Source organism: Pongo pygmaeus, chromosome 16 (assembly GCF_028885625.2).
Source record: "Pongo pygmaeus isolate AG05252 chromosome 16, NHGRI_mPonPyg2-v2.0_pri, whole genome shotgun sequence".
Taxonomy (NCBI): domain Eukaryota; kingdom Metazoa; phylum Chordata; class Mammalia; order Primates; family Hominidae; genus Pongo; species Pongo pygmaeus.
In genome coordinates, this window is record NC_072389.2 from 35,740,418 (window position 1) to 35,755,756 (window position 15,339).

The window sequence follows — 15,339 nt, forward strand, 5'->3', positions numbered from 1 at the left end:
CCTATGCAAGATAAATAAAGTAGATGAGATCAGCTTACAATTTACCATTATTTGGGATTTTGACAAAACTTCTGGCCTCACACCAGCTACTGCGGACCTAACAACTACTTAGCATCCCTCTTGCTTCTAAGGAACAGTACGCACAAGAAAGCAGTAAAGATAGTATACCGGGTATGTGCGGGCCACCACAGTTGCTCCATGACATTGAAATGATGGCAGGAAACCATCCTCTTCCTCAAAGCAGGAGATCTCTCCTGTCTCCTCGGAGCCACTGGAATGCCACTGGACTGAGCAGGGTTAGATGGCACAGGCACACATCACATGGAGGTTCTTTAACCTCTGTGCCTGTCCAGATGAACCCAACTTCACTGTGCTGTCATATCCACTCCCATACCCCAGCTCCTGCTTTTCTCTAAGGCAGAAGCAGATCTCATTAATCCTGCACCTCCTGGTGCTGAATCTCCAGGGATCTTAAGTTGGAGCCCAGACAGCCAGGGATCTAATTCTAACCCCAAAGTTTGGGGAAGTTACTTCATCTCTTCTTTTATACAATGTGTATGGAAATGGCACCTTCCTCATAGGGTTACTGTAGGGATGAAATGAAATAATATATATAAACACATAAAGGGTTCTTGGCACAGAGAAAGGACTTGCTAGAGGTTAGATCTCACTATACCACTCCTAGTACCACTGCTACTGCTACCACTTAAACACAATGGTCAAGAGGACAACTGCAATATTATTTCCAATAACCCCAGAAATACATAAATACATAAATCAATGTAACAAGGAGATTTGGGAGCCAGCCCCTGGACATTACCAGCCAGCCGCAACGTTTTCCCCTGGAATTGTACCATGAGCAACCCTGGCCCTAAGGAGACAAAATCTCTCTTCCAAGACACAAACCCACAGTCACTAATGAAATGTCAATTACATTTCAAAGTGTAATTGTGGGTCACTTTCATCTGGACAAAGCATTTTATATGGTAAATTAGAATTTAATAAGGAAGCCCTTTAAAATAATTCTATAGAATTCTCTGAGCATTGTCAGTGCCTTGAGTAAACAAATATTCCACAAAACTAAATATGAGGATGTGAAGAGGCTTTCACAAATGAGGTTGACCCACTGATGATCCTTAGAACAGATGTGGCAAGAACTGTGTCACCCCACAACAATGGCCAGATTCTCACTTGAACAAGCACAACAATATTCAATGCTAGGTAGTTTGACATATTTTAGGGGAACTCATAAAAATAAATGTCTTCGATTTTTATTTCATATGAATCCTAAAACGTAGGCTTTCATTTACTTTTAATGTTGACAAATTATCAAAATGGACTGAGGGACCTTAAAAGTCATGTAGTCAAAGTTCAAAAACTACGTCAAGATAGCTACTTCCTCTTAAACAGATATAAAACTGTAGAAATGGATAGTATCATTTAGATAAAGGGAAATATCAACATGTCTGTCACACCCACACACAAAATCAAACACACAAACAAGCAAAACAGGAAACAATAGTGCCTTCCTGCTAAGCATGTGGTCATCGCCCTCTGGGCACACGGCCAAGAACGGCCCTGCTGTGTAAGTCAGGAGCTTCAGCTGGTCTCATTCTACTGAAGTCTTTCTCCAGTCTGGGCCTTTGACTCTAAAATTAGCAGGTACGATCACACAAACTCTGCAGAAACCTCCCTTCCCCGACGCTCTTCTAACTGCATTTTATAAGCATCCCACATCAGTGCCAGAATTGTATTCTCCTCTCTAGCTATGGGAATATTGCTCAAACCAGAGAGCAGACATGGTCATTTATAAAGACTATGACTTGCATTGGAACATCACAAAACTAATATGTTCTAAAAATATATAGCAATCAACAATTCACCCATAGTGGGGAGGATTATTCTGCTTCAGCTCAAGACTTTGCCAAGCTCCAGACCTGGAGCTAATGGCTTCTTTGACATCTCCAACTGGATGAAGCACAACTTCCTCAAACTCAACATGACCCCATCACAAATCATCAAATCTCCACCCAACGCTGCACCCCATCCAGTATTTCCCATACAAAAAAAATTGGGGAGCTTTTTTAATGTCCTGATTTAGCCTGGGCTTCAACCACAATGATTTTGATGTAATTTTGATTTTGATGTCTGGGATGCTATCTAGGCATTGAAGTGTTTTTCTGACCTGCCCCTCTCCAGGGTTTAGAATCACTGCTCTAGATATTTTAAATCCCTAATAATTTAATGGGTCTACATCTGCTCTCATGGGTTGTCAATCTTAAAATGCTCTAAGATTGCTATAACCCTCCACCCAGGGACACTGCAGTCCATATCAATGTGCCATTGGGATCTATGCAAGGCAGCAGCTCTGTATTTCCAGGCCTCGAGGTCTCCAGCACTCCATGCTCTCTTGTAGCAGCTATCAGCTCTGTGTATTAGAATCACTTGCGCATCTTTTAAAAGACACTAATGCTCAGAGATCCTGAACCAATGGGCTTGAATCCCACTGATAAATCTTTTAAAGGTCCCCGGGTGACCATAATGTGTGGCCAGAGTCAATTACCACTTATTTGGCACCTACCCCAAAGAGAATTACTAATTTCTGCAAAGTATCCAATGGCCATGTGTGCATGAGTCTGCCCTTCTCAGGGCCTACATTCAGCTAATCCTGTCACTTCTCACACTTTCCTCCTTCTGAGTCCTGCTTCTTTAACTGCCTCACTTAATAGATCATGGCTTACCACATTGGCATGCATTTTTGCCTTTTTATTTTTGAGATGGAGTCTCGCTCTGTCACCCAGGATGGAGTGCAGTGGTGTGATCTCAGCTCACTGCCACCTCTGTCTCCCGGTTTCAAGTAATTCTCCTACCTCAGCCTCCCGAGTAGCTGGGATTACAGGCGTGCACCACCATGCCTGGCTAATTTTTGTATAGTAGTGACAGGGTTTTGCCATGTTGGCCAGGCTGGTCTCAAACTCCTGACCTCAAGTGATTCTGCTGCCTCAGCCTCCCAAAGTGCTGGATTACAGGCGTGAGCCACCACACCTGGCCAGAGTCATGCTTTTACACATAATATTCATGCTTCGTCCATGCTTCCCTCTACTCTGCATCACTTACTCTGGCCTTGTACCAAACCTGAACATCACTGGAAAAAAATCTTAGAACTCTGATGACTAGGCTGTCTTCAAATTTATATCATATAGGCACTAAAAACTGCTAAATTGTTTTATTTTCATGGAAATTTCACTTTGTTATTCCCCAAGATGACAATTTCATACTTTTCTGTTTTTCTCCAATTTCCAACAAACTCTTTCCCTTCAGTCTCCCTTATAACTTTGCTACCTACTCCACACAGCGGTCTAATGGAGAACTCTTGATCTTCCTATCATTATTCTTCAGCTTCTGTACCCTCATCCTTCACCCTTCTCTCACCTTACCTCCCTTTGGATGCTACCCTCCTCACCTGCTAAAAGTTACTAAGGGACATCATCCTTCCAATTAGACCCAATTTCCACTGTTTCATCACTTCCTTCTTCTCTATATGAGATGTTTTTAAATTGCTCATCTTAAAAATCAACTTCATATCTCCCTCCAGCTACCACTCCTTTTTATGCTGTCCTTTATAGCAACAATCTTTGAAGATTTATCTATACTCTCTGTCACCAAATGCTCACTTCTTATCCCTTCATTTTATAAAGATACTTTCACTGGAATTAGAATTTTAGTTTTGCAGGGTTTTGTATTGAACACATTGAAGTTATCTTCCATTGTCTTCCAGTTTCCAGGGTTGCTGTTAAAAGATATCCCATATTCATGGACCAGAAAATGCAATGTTGCTAAGATGGCAATACTCCTTAGATTAATGTACAGATTCAACCCAATCCCTTTCAAAATTCCAGCTGGGTTTTTTTTCAGAAATTGACAAGCTGACCCTAAAATTCATATGGAAATTCAACGGATTGAGAATAGCCAGGATAATCTTGAAAAACAAAGGAGGACTCACATTTTCTGACTTTAAAATTTACGATAAATCCACAATAATTAAGATAGTATGGTACTGGCATAAACCCTTGCATTTATGTCTGGTTGATTCTTTACAAGAACAGCAAGATAATTTTGTGGGGAAAGAACAGTTTTTGTTTTGTTTTGTTTTGTTTTTAACAAATAGTGGTCGGGCAACTTAGTATCCACAAGTGAATGAATAAAGTTCTATCCTTACTTCACACTGCACACAAAAATTAAGACAAGATTGATCATGAGCCTCCTAAACCTAAGAGACGATAGCATAACAACACTCAGAAGAAAACATAGCAGTAAATCTTTGTATTCTTGAGTTAGGCAATAATTTTGTAGGTACAATAACAAAAGTACAATCAACAAAAGAACAGATAAATTGAACTTCATCAAAATTACAAACATTTATAGTTTTTTCTCAAAGAACACTATCAAGAATGTGGAAAGGCAACCTACAGAATGGGAGAAAATATTTGCACAATGTACATCTGATAAGGGACTTGTATACAGGATATATACAACTCAATAATAAAAACACAAATAACCAATAAAAATGAAGGTCCCTTGTAGTTGGATTCCTAAGTATTTTATTCTCTTTGAAGCAATTGTGAATGGGAGTTCACTCATGATTTGGCTCTCTGTTTGTCTGTTATTGATGTATAAGAATGTTTGTGATTTTTGTACATTGATTTTGTATCCTGAGACTTTGCTGAAGTTGCTTATCAGCTTAAGGAGATTTTGGGCTGAGACAATGGGGTTTTCTAGATATACAATCATGTCATCTGCAAACAGGGACAATTTGACTTCCTCTTTTCCTAAGTGAATACCCTTTATTTCCTTCTCCTGCCTAATTGCCCTGGCCAGAACTTCCAACACTATGTTGAATAGGAGTGGTGACAGAGGGCATCCCTGTCTTGTGCCAGTTTTCAGAGGGATTGCTTCCAGTTTTTGCCCATTCAGTATGATATTGGCTGTGGGTTTGTCATAGATAGCTCTTATTATTTTGAGATACGTCCCATCAATACCTAACTTATTGAGAGTTTTTAGCATGAAAGGTTGTTGAATTTTGTCAAAGGCCTTTTCTGCATCTATTGAGATAATCATGTGGTTTTTGTCTTTGGTTCTGTTTATATGCTGGATTACATTTTCTGCACAGCAAAAGAAACTACCATCAGAGTGAACAGGCAACCTACAAAATGGGAGAAAATTTTCACAACCTACTCATCTGACAAAGGGCTAATATCCAGAATCTACAATGAACTCAAACAAATTTACAAGAAAAAAACAAACAACCCCATCAAAAAGTGGGCGAAGGACATGAACAGACACTTCTCAAAAGAAGACATTTATGCAGCCAAAAAACACATGAAAAAATGCTCACCATCACTGGCCATCAGAGAAATGCAAATCAAAACCACAATGAGATACCATCTCACACCAGTTAGAATGGCAATCATTAAAAAGTCAGGAAACAACAGGTGCTGGAGAGGATGTGGAGAAATAGGAACACTTTTACACTGTTGGTGGGACTATAAACTAGTTCAACCCTTGTGGAAGTCAGTGCGGCGATTCCTCAGGGATCTAGAACTAGAAATACCATTTGACCCAGCCATCCCATTACTGGGTATATACCCAAAGGACTATAAATCATGTTGCTATAAAGACACATGCACACGTATGTTTATTGTGGCACTATTCACAATAGCAAAGACTTGGAACCAACCCAAATGTCCAACAATGATAGACTGGATTAAGAAAATGTGGCATATATACACCACGGAATACTATGCAGCCATAAAAAATGATGAGTTCATGTCCTTTGTAAGGACATGGATGAAATTGGAAATCATCATTCTCAGTAAACTATCACAAGGACAAAAAAACCAAACACCGCATGTTCTCACTCATAGATGGGAATTGAACAATGAGAACACATGGACACAGGAAGGGGAACATCACACTCTGGGGACTGTTGTGGGGTGGGGGGAGGGGGGAGGGATAGCATTAGGAGATATACCTAATGCTAAATGACGAGTTAATGGGTGCAGCACACCAGCATGGCACATGTATACATATGTAACTAACCTGCACATTGTGCACATGTACCCTAAAACTTAAAGTATAATAATAATAAAAAAAACTAAAGAAAAAAAATGGACAAAGGATTTGAATAGATATTTCTCCAAAGAATACATAAAACCAGTCAATAGTCACATGAAAAGATACTCAACATCACTAGTCACCAAGGAAACACAAATCAAAATCAAAATGAAATATAACTTCACACCCACTAAGATGGGTATAATAAGAAAGACAAACAATAATGAGTGTCGGCAAAGATGTGAAGAAACTGGAAATCTTATACTCTGCTGGTAGGAACATAAAATTATACAGCTACTTCAAAAAATAGATCAGCAGTTCCTCAAGAAGTTAAGCATAGAATTCCCATACGACCCAGACATTCTACTCCTAGGTATATACCAAAGAGAAATGAAAACATATCTGTATATGAATTGTTATAACAGCATTATTCATATTAGCCAAAAGTAGAAAAACCCAAATATCCATCAACTGATGAATAGATACATGCAATGTGATATATCCATACAATTGAATATCATTCAGCAATGAAAAGGAAGAAAGTACTGGTACTTACTACAACATGGATGAACCTTGAAAACATTAAGTGAAAGAAGCCAAACACAAAAGATAATATATTATATGATGCCATTTGTATAAAATGCCCTGGTAAATCTGTAAAGACAGAAAATAGATTAATGGTTGCCTACAGCAGGGGGCATGTGTGTAAGTCACTGGTAATAGGTAAGAATTTCTTTTTGGGGTAATGAAGCGTTCCAAAATTAAATTGTGCGAATAGTTGCATGTATCTGTGAATATACTAAAAATCAATAAACTGTACTTTTAGTGGGTGAATTATGGTATGTGAATTATATCTCAACCAAATTGGTTTTTCAAAACAAACAGTAAAATCAATGATGTGGTAGCAATTCTGCAGTGGCAGGAGTGGTGGCCACAGCTTCCAGGCATGTTCCTAAAACTCTGAGGGAGGGGAATTCTCCTCTCTGCCCGCAGGAGCTGTGGTCTCAAGGACTTGGAGCAAATCCTCATTGCTTTTTTTTCTCTGTTCTCCCACCATTTAACCTCCACACAGATAAAGTCATAAAGTACAAGACAAAGCAGGGACACTAAAGTCCTGGCTATCTGATCAAAGGACACTGAAAGGAGCATAAAGAACCAGAAAGACTGTGAAGAGGAGGAGCTCAAGAAAGTAACCCTGTAAAGTGAGGTGTGATCTTCTGGCTCACCTCTGAGCTGTGCATGCACAAATCTAACTCTAAACAGTACACCAAAGGCTTTGATTATAGAACTATAGGACTAGCTACCATCCAGATCCCAGGCTTGCCACTGAGTGGTGCGTAAGCTATAGAAGGATCCAAATAGCATTGCGAAAGCTCTGAAAACAGACTCGACTTTGGAACCACATCCCTAAAAGGGTCAGAACTTGAAGCCTGAACCTAACTATGTACATTGCCTGATAAAACAAACAAAATCAATATTCTTCTTATGATAAGACATAGAGTCTGATAACATAATATTCCAAATGTCCAGGATTCAATCCAAATTACTTGGTACACAAATGACCAGGAAAACCTTTACTACAAGAAAAGAGAAAAACAACATATGCTACTCTGAGATGACAAAAATATTGGCAAAAGCAGACAAAAGCAGCTATAATAACCATGCTCCAAGACGTAAGAATAAACAAATATAAAGACAGAAGTCGGCCAGGCGCGGTGGCTCACGCCTGTAAACCCAACACTTTGTGAGGCTGAGGCAGGCGGATCACCTGAGGTCAGGAGTTCAAGAACAGGTTGGCCAACATGGTGAAACCCCGTCTCTACTAAAAGTACAAAAATTAACTGGGCCTGGTAGCGTGTACCTGTAATCCCAGCTACTGGGGAGGCTGAGGAAGGAGAATCACTTGAACCCGGGAGATGGAGGTTTCAGTGAGCAGAGATCGTGCCACCGCACTCCAGCCTGGGCGACAGAGCGAGACTCCATCTCAACAAAAACAACAACAACAACAAAAGACAGAAGTCTCAGTAAAGAAAAAAGATATAAAGAAGAATCAAGTGGAACTTTTAGAGATGAAAAATGCGATAGCTGAAATGTAAAAAATGTTCTTTAGATGGGTTAAATAGCAGAATGGAGATAGCAGAGGAAAGTCATTGGACTTGAAGAGAAATCAATAGAAATTATCTAATTTGAACATCGGAGAGAAAAAAATGAAAAAAAACAAGAGACTCAGGAAACTGAGGGAAAGAATTCAAAAGGTTGAACATTTGTGTCACCAAAGTCCCAAGAAAGGAGTAAGAGTCTGGTGTGGAAAAGAAAATTTGACAAATGGTGGCTGAAATCTTCCCAAATTTAGTGAAAGACAAATTTATAGATTTAAGACACTCAGGGAACCCCAAGCAAAAGAAAATAAAAGAAATCCAGGCCCAGACAAATCATAATCATGTGGCTGAAAACCAAAGACAAGATTTTTGACAAAAAGCCTGAATACAGCAAGGAAAAATCGCCGCATTATAAATAGGAGGACAACCCTCTGAATGACTGCAGATTTCTCATCAGAAACCACAGAGGCACAACATTTTTAAAGGAATGAAAGACAAGAACTGTTAACCCAGAATTCTATACTAAGTACAAATAATCTTCAAGAATGGACAGGAAACAAAGATATTCTCAGATGAAAGAAAATGAAAAGAATTAGTCAATGGAGCTGCTCTGAAAGATATGTTAATGGAAGTTTCTCAGACAAGAATGACACCGGAGGGAAACTTGAAACTTCAGAAATAAAAAGCAACAGAAATGGTACATATATGGATAATATAATAGATTCTTCTCATAATTTTTTTTGTTACAAAACCCCAAATAATTTTAATCTCAATTTGCAACATAATCCACATTTTACATATCTATAAGCAATAAAAGTTTTAGTATACAAATGCCTTAGAAATAATTCAATTTGGTCCAATAATTTTATAGCCAGGATAAAGTCATATTTATGATTTATAATTTTCTGTCAAGGTTTTTAATAAAAATCAGTAATGTTAAATGGAACACTATCATTTTATAGAGAAATAGTATGAAGTTACATTGAGAAATGAGAATAGTCATTAAACATTAAGATTTTATTACAACCCAGGCATTATATATTTCTTTACACTTAAGGAATAGATATGAAACAATCTTGAAGTAAAAAATAGAAGGGAACTTGCTTCAAGTTTGTACCAAGTCAATCAAGCAGAAACCTGAAGAACCTTGTTTTAAGAGTCATTTATACTTGGCAAGCATTTTCTTCCAATGAAAAAATAAAGTCAATGTGCCATTATCTTGACACTTATAAAAATGTTTATAAAAAGCATTTAGGCCATTGATTCTTAGACTTGGCTGAATATTGGAATCACCTAGATTTAAAAAATACTAATCCCTATACAACATCCCCAAAATTCAGATTTAATTAGTATAAGTTAGGCCCTGGGCATATAGGCTGTTTTAAAACTCCTCGGGTGAGTCTAATGTGCACCAGTTTGAAAACCACTAGCTTAGAGACCTGTTCCATCATCATAGAAGTCAGTCTTTAGCTGAATGATTCTACACGCCCTGATTTCAGTGGGTAATGTTGTTATTTTAAGCATCTGATAGGTGTATCTCCCTTGATTAAAAAATAAATACCTTATGGAAGAGATTATATGTTTTATTTATCATTGTCTCTGCATATCTAGAATAATGAAAGGCACATAGCAGTTGCTAAATAAATATCTTTTGAATGAATATATGATTGCCTTATACTTCTTTTACATCCCCATCTTCTAATAGATTATGAAAATTAGAATTCAAAATATACATATTGAACAAATGAATGACTGAAGCAGTTGGGGATAATATTTAAGGCAAAACCAAATCTGATAAAATATACACATATTTTAAAAACATACATATATATAAATAGATCAAAAGTGGAAAAAAGAATATATAAAAGAGTGCAACATTTGGCAGCTGAGAATTACTTCATTGAGTTTTCAAATATTCTTCACATTCTTATACTTAGAAACAAAGAAGTAACCCCAAACAACGAATTCATTAGCTAGTATCTCAGAACTTGCACATTTGCAAATAAATTTTCTTTTAAAATCAGAATTATAGTTTAATCCCTAACACAGCTCAGTTTTCAAAATTCAAGTAAATAAAATTTTAGCACACATCATGATAGCCTTACTGGATAGCTGTGTTAAAAACAAAAAGTATATGTTATGTGCTCTCAACTGAGATCTAGTTAGTTTCCTAGGAGTCTCACATTGATAAACATCTATTTTGGCACTACCTTACATAATGTGTTTATTTAGAAATACCTTATTAATGACAGACTTCCTTTTGAGTAGCTACATTATCAGATAAGGCTTCATTTATCAAAGTTCCACAAATATTACATAATTTTTAATTCAGCTAGTATCTTAGACTACAGAACTTTGGTTTTCTTAAAATCAGCATTGGTTGCTTGATTGTAGGTTTGTCACCAAAAAGTGCTGCTTCACTCTCCGTGGCTGGAAATCTTTTCTGAAATATCAAAGGACATTCCTTCTGAAACTGTTTTAGTTTTTTTCTTTTCTCCTTTAGAGGTAAACTCCTGTTTTTAACAATATTTTCTAAAAGTTCTGCAATTGCAGCTTGAGAGGTAGAAATTTTTTGCTCATCAAACTCCTGAGCACTAATCTGCTTACAGTATGAGTAAGCTGGCAAAGGAGCAAATAGTCCATCTCCAGGATTTTCAATATGCCCCTTTTTTAAGTAGTCAAGATGTTTTTCCACTGCAGTCTGTAAGTAAGAGGGTACTTGAAGAATTTCCTGGTCATGATCCATTAAGAAAGAAACTAATCTTCCAGCAAGAAGCTCATCAAGATCCACTTCTTCAGCACAGCATAACACACATTGAGAAAAGGTATGTATCAACAGTGATCTCGCATCCATTGCATTATGAAGTTTGGGCATATCAACATTTTGACTCATTCGGGAAATCATACACATTAAAAGTTGAAGCTTTCTATGATTTGGTGGGGGAAGTAACAAACAACATAACTGTAGAGCATTGATGGCAACCCTCTCTAAATGAGGTTGCAGCAAACTTTGTGTGCCAGTCAACATAGAAGAAGCTGGAAGTAAAGAATCTTCTGAAAGTTCTACTGTACTTTTGCAGAGTCTTTTATTGATTGTGGCACTAGACTCTCCAAGTTCACTTTCCATAGCTGTTTGCACACTTGTGCTGCCTTGTCCAACATTTGGTTTCATGATAATTTCAGCCACTGGTGTATTGATATAACTATTCCTGCTTGTACTACTTCTTAAAAACAAACTCTGAGACCTACAAAGCTGTTCTGACTTGCATTTCCCATTACACAACTCCTCTTGGTCTTGAACAATCAAAGTAGAGGTTCTCTTAAAACCAGCACTGAATGGCTTTTAAATATTTTTGTCGGAATGAAGATTCAACAGGAATTCCTGTTTGGGCTTAGACTCTAAAAACAGTTTATTATTTTGTCCTTCTATATTCGGAAAAGATTGATGAAAGACACTGGATGCCTCTTTACTTGAATTCCCTGACACATCTACAATTCCTTCCAAAGAACAGCAGCTTGGTTTGCTGTTAGAGGATAGATCATGCATACTACCTAACCCTATTAAATTATGACAACTTCCTCCCATTATTTCATTAGCACTCACTCTTCTGTTTCTTAAATTAACTAGCTGCATTTTCTTAGCACATCTTTCTTGAAATCCTGGATTGCTTATCTGTAGTCTCTCAGTAGAATCTGATTCTTCTTTTTTTTTTTTCTCTACGAAGCAGACAGAGAAGAAGGCACTCAGTTGGTTTGAAGGAATTCAAATTGTTTAAGTGAGGGAATTTTGAAGATTGTGGATCATCTTGGATTTTATGTATCCCACTGGATCTATCTGAAACTGTGATGTAGCCACAAACAACTACCAGGAAATGGAACAAAAATTAAGATGCAACCAAAATGTTCACAAATAATTCATAATATTCAAAAGTAAGTAGAGGTTCAGGGAGATCTAGAAAATAATCTGTGATTGTTCTGAATACATGTCGTTCAAATCCAACATAAGTTGGATTATTCATATTATTGCTTCTTGGCCAATTTGCTAGGCACTTCATGGCAGATAATACCCAGTGAGGGAGGTCATCTGATTTGTTTTATAGTATAACTACTCCACGTTTACTTGTATTGGCCATGTTGTACATTATATATTGGGGAATCACTTGTTTTGGATTTATGACTTCTTCTAGGGATGGCACACCTAAATAGTTTGCAGGTAGATCAGAATAACATATCTCCAAACTTCTTCAATGTCTTCCTGGCTTAGTTCTCTATCATCAATTGCATTTTCTTGATCTTCATTTATTATTTCATGCTTTATTTTCTCGGCATTTTCTTGAGATAAATGTAATCCATACTTTTTAGGAGTTGTACGAGATAAGTTTCGTAATTTAAAATACGTAATTTAAAAATACTATCTTTATCTTTGGAAAAGTTCTCTATGCTGTTTTTTCTCAATTCTGGATGCCTTCGTGGTAGAGTTTTAAGTGGCGAAGTTGCAGGAAATCTGAAGAGCTGGTTATTATCATCAACATTTTCTGATCCCCACCTCCCTTTGATATCTTCAATTATACGATTCTTAAGAAATTTCCTCAACAATTGGATAGTCTGTTGCCTTGTAACTTCAGGACCAAAATTGCTATTATTTCTTAATAGGTCATAAAGCCAATCCACTGCTTCTCCTGCTGTGAAACAATTGCCATATTTTTTAGTGTTGTCTGTGTTTTCTTAGAGGCATTCCTGCTCGAAAAGATGTGGTAACTTCATTCCACAGCTTGGTGGCCCAATAAGGCCCGGGAGGCACAACCCGACTCTCCATAGGTCTGTCAGCGCCCAGTGGCATCCATGGCAGTGCAGGCGACACTCAGGCCCAGCAGCCCGGGCAGTGGCAAGTCTCGGCACAACCGTTGGCCCTGCCGCCAACTTGTATAGCATAGAGGGCTGCGCAGATTGGCCTCATAATTTCTATACAATATCTATAAAGTAAAAGTGATGCCAGGCACGGTGGCTTATGCCTGTAATCCTAGCACTTGGGGAGGCCAAGCCAGGTGGATCGCTTGAGCTCAGAAGTTTGAGACCAGCCTGGGTAACTTGACGAAACCCTGTCTCTACCAAAAATACAAAAATTAGCTGGGCATGGTGGCACATGCCTGTGGTCCTAGCTACTCGGGAGGCTGAGGTGGGAGGCTCACTTCAGTCTGGGAGGCAGAGGTTGCAGTGAGCCGAGATCGTGCCACTGCACTCCAGCCTAGGTGACAGAGACCCCATCTCAAAAAAAAAAAAAAAAAAAAAAAAAAAAAAAAAAGAGTGATAACACTTGTGGTACTTTCAGTGTCTGCAGATGTAATACATAAGATACCTACAACAGAAAGGGGGTGAAGTAAAGGGACCTATATTGTGGTAAGGTTTCTACATTCCATATTAAATAGTTAAATGTTGTTCTACACAGACTGTGAAAAAATAAGTATGAATATTGTAATCTCTAGAGCAATCACCAAAAAGCATACAAAGAGAATATAAAAACAGAAAAGTTAAAATAGAATACTAAAAAAATTCAAGCATCCCAAAGATAGACAGGAAAGGGGAAACAGGTACAAAAAAGAAGGAACAAACAGTAAACAAATAACAAAAAACTGTCCATCTAAGTACAAACAAATTGATAATTAAATGCAAAGGGCTGAAATATGCCAATTAATAGACATCGATTATTGGAATGAATTTAAAAATAAGACTCAACAATATGCTTTCTCTATGAAATCCACTTTAAGTTCAACAAAATAAGTAGGTCAAAAGTAAATGATGGCCAAAGATATGTCATGAAAACATTAATGGAAACAAAGCTATAGTAGTTCTATTAACATCAGATATATTGTCATCAGATACAGTAGACTAGAGCAAGGGAAATTCCAAGGATTAAGAGAGATAATATGTAATGATAAAAGGTTCAATTCACCAAAAAGAAAAAACAATTCCAAATGTGTATGCACCTAACAACAGAGCTTCAAATTACATGAAGCAAAAAACACCTGGAATATAGCTGAGCAGTTTTTAAATAAAATTAAACATATACTTATGCATGACACAGCAATCTCATTCCTAGATACTTATTCTAGGGAAATGAAAACTTAGTTTTCCCTAATGCCTGTTCACAAATATTCATAGACACTTTATTTGTGATAATCCCAAACTAGAACCTCCCAAATATCCTTCACAGTGTGAATGAATAAACAAACTGTGGTGCATCCACACAATGACATACTTTTCAGCAATAAAAAGGAATGAACTATTGGTTTCACACAACAAGGATAAATCTCAAATCTGCTATGCTGAGTGAAGGAAGCCAGTCCAAACATAATACATAGCATATGATTCCATTTTTATGAAACCCTGAAAATAGCAAAACTATAGGGACAGAGAAAAGATTAGTGGTTGCCAGGGGTTAGTTGGGAGTAAAGGAAGGGCTGACTACGAACTGGCAGCTTGGGGGAGTTTTGCCAGGTGATGAAATTGTTCTGCACACTGATTGTGATAGTGGTTAAATAAAATCTGTATGTGTGTTAAACTCAGAACTATACAACAAAAAGTCAATTTTGCAGTATGCCAATTCAAAAATAAAATTTAAAATGTACCTATATTAGAAAAGACAGGTATGAAATTAATAAGCTAAGCATCCACCTTAAGAAACTAGAAAAAAAAAAGCAAGCTAAACACAAAAGCAGAACAATGAAAACAACGAAGACCAGAACAGAAAACAGAAAAATAAAATATCAAATGTTGGCTCTTTGGAAATATTAACAAAACTGACAAACCCTTAGTCAGATTACCAATAATTCAAGAGAGTACAGAAATCACAAAAATCATGAATGAAAGAGGGGACACTGCTATCAAAACTACAGACACCAAAAGTATTAATTACATGGGAATATGAACTACTTTATGTAAAAAAGTCAGAAAACTCATATTAAGTGGACAAATTCTTAGAAGTATACAAATTACCAAAGATTATACAACAAGAAAGTAGAAAATCTGAATAAATCAATATCAAGCAAAGGAATTAAGCTGGTAATAATACTCTTCCCACAAAGTAAAGTCCACCCTGAAATGGTGTCACCGGTGTATACTACCAAGG

At 37.3% G+C, this 15,339-nt stretch overlaps 1 protein-coding gene and 1 pseudogene across 2 annotated transcripts in view; both read right to left on the reverse strand.

Annotated features, from left to right (window-relative positions):
* The window catches only part of OTUD7A (OTU deubiquitinase 7A), a 402,045-nt gene that overhangs the window by 285,927 nt on the left and 100,779 nt on the right, over positions 1-15,339 (reverse strand). The gene's annotated exons all lie outside the window — the stretch shown is intronic.
* LOC129013718 (DEP domain-containing protein 1A-like) lies at positions 10,505-13,054 on the reverse strand (annotated as a pseudogene).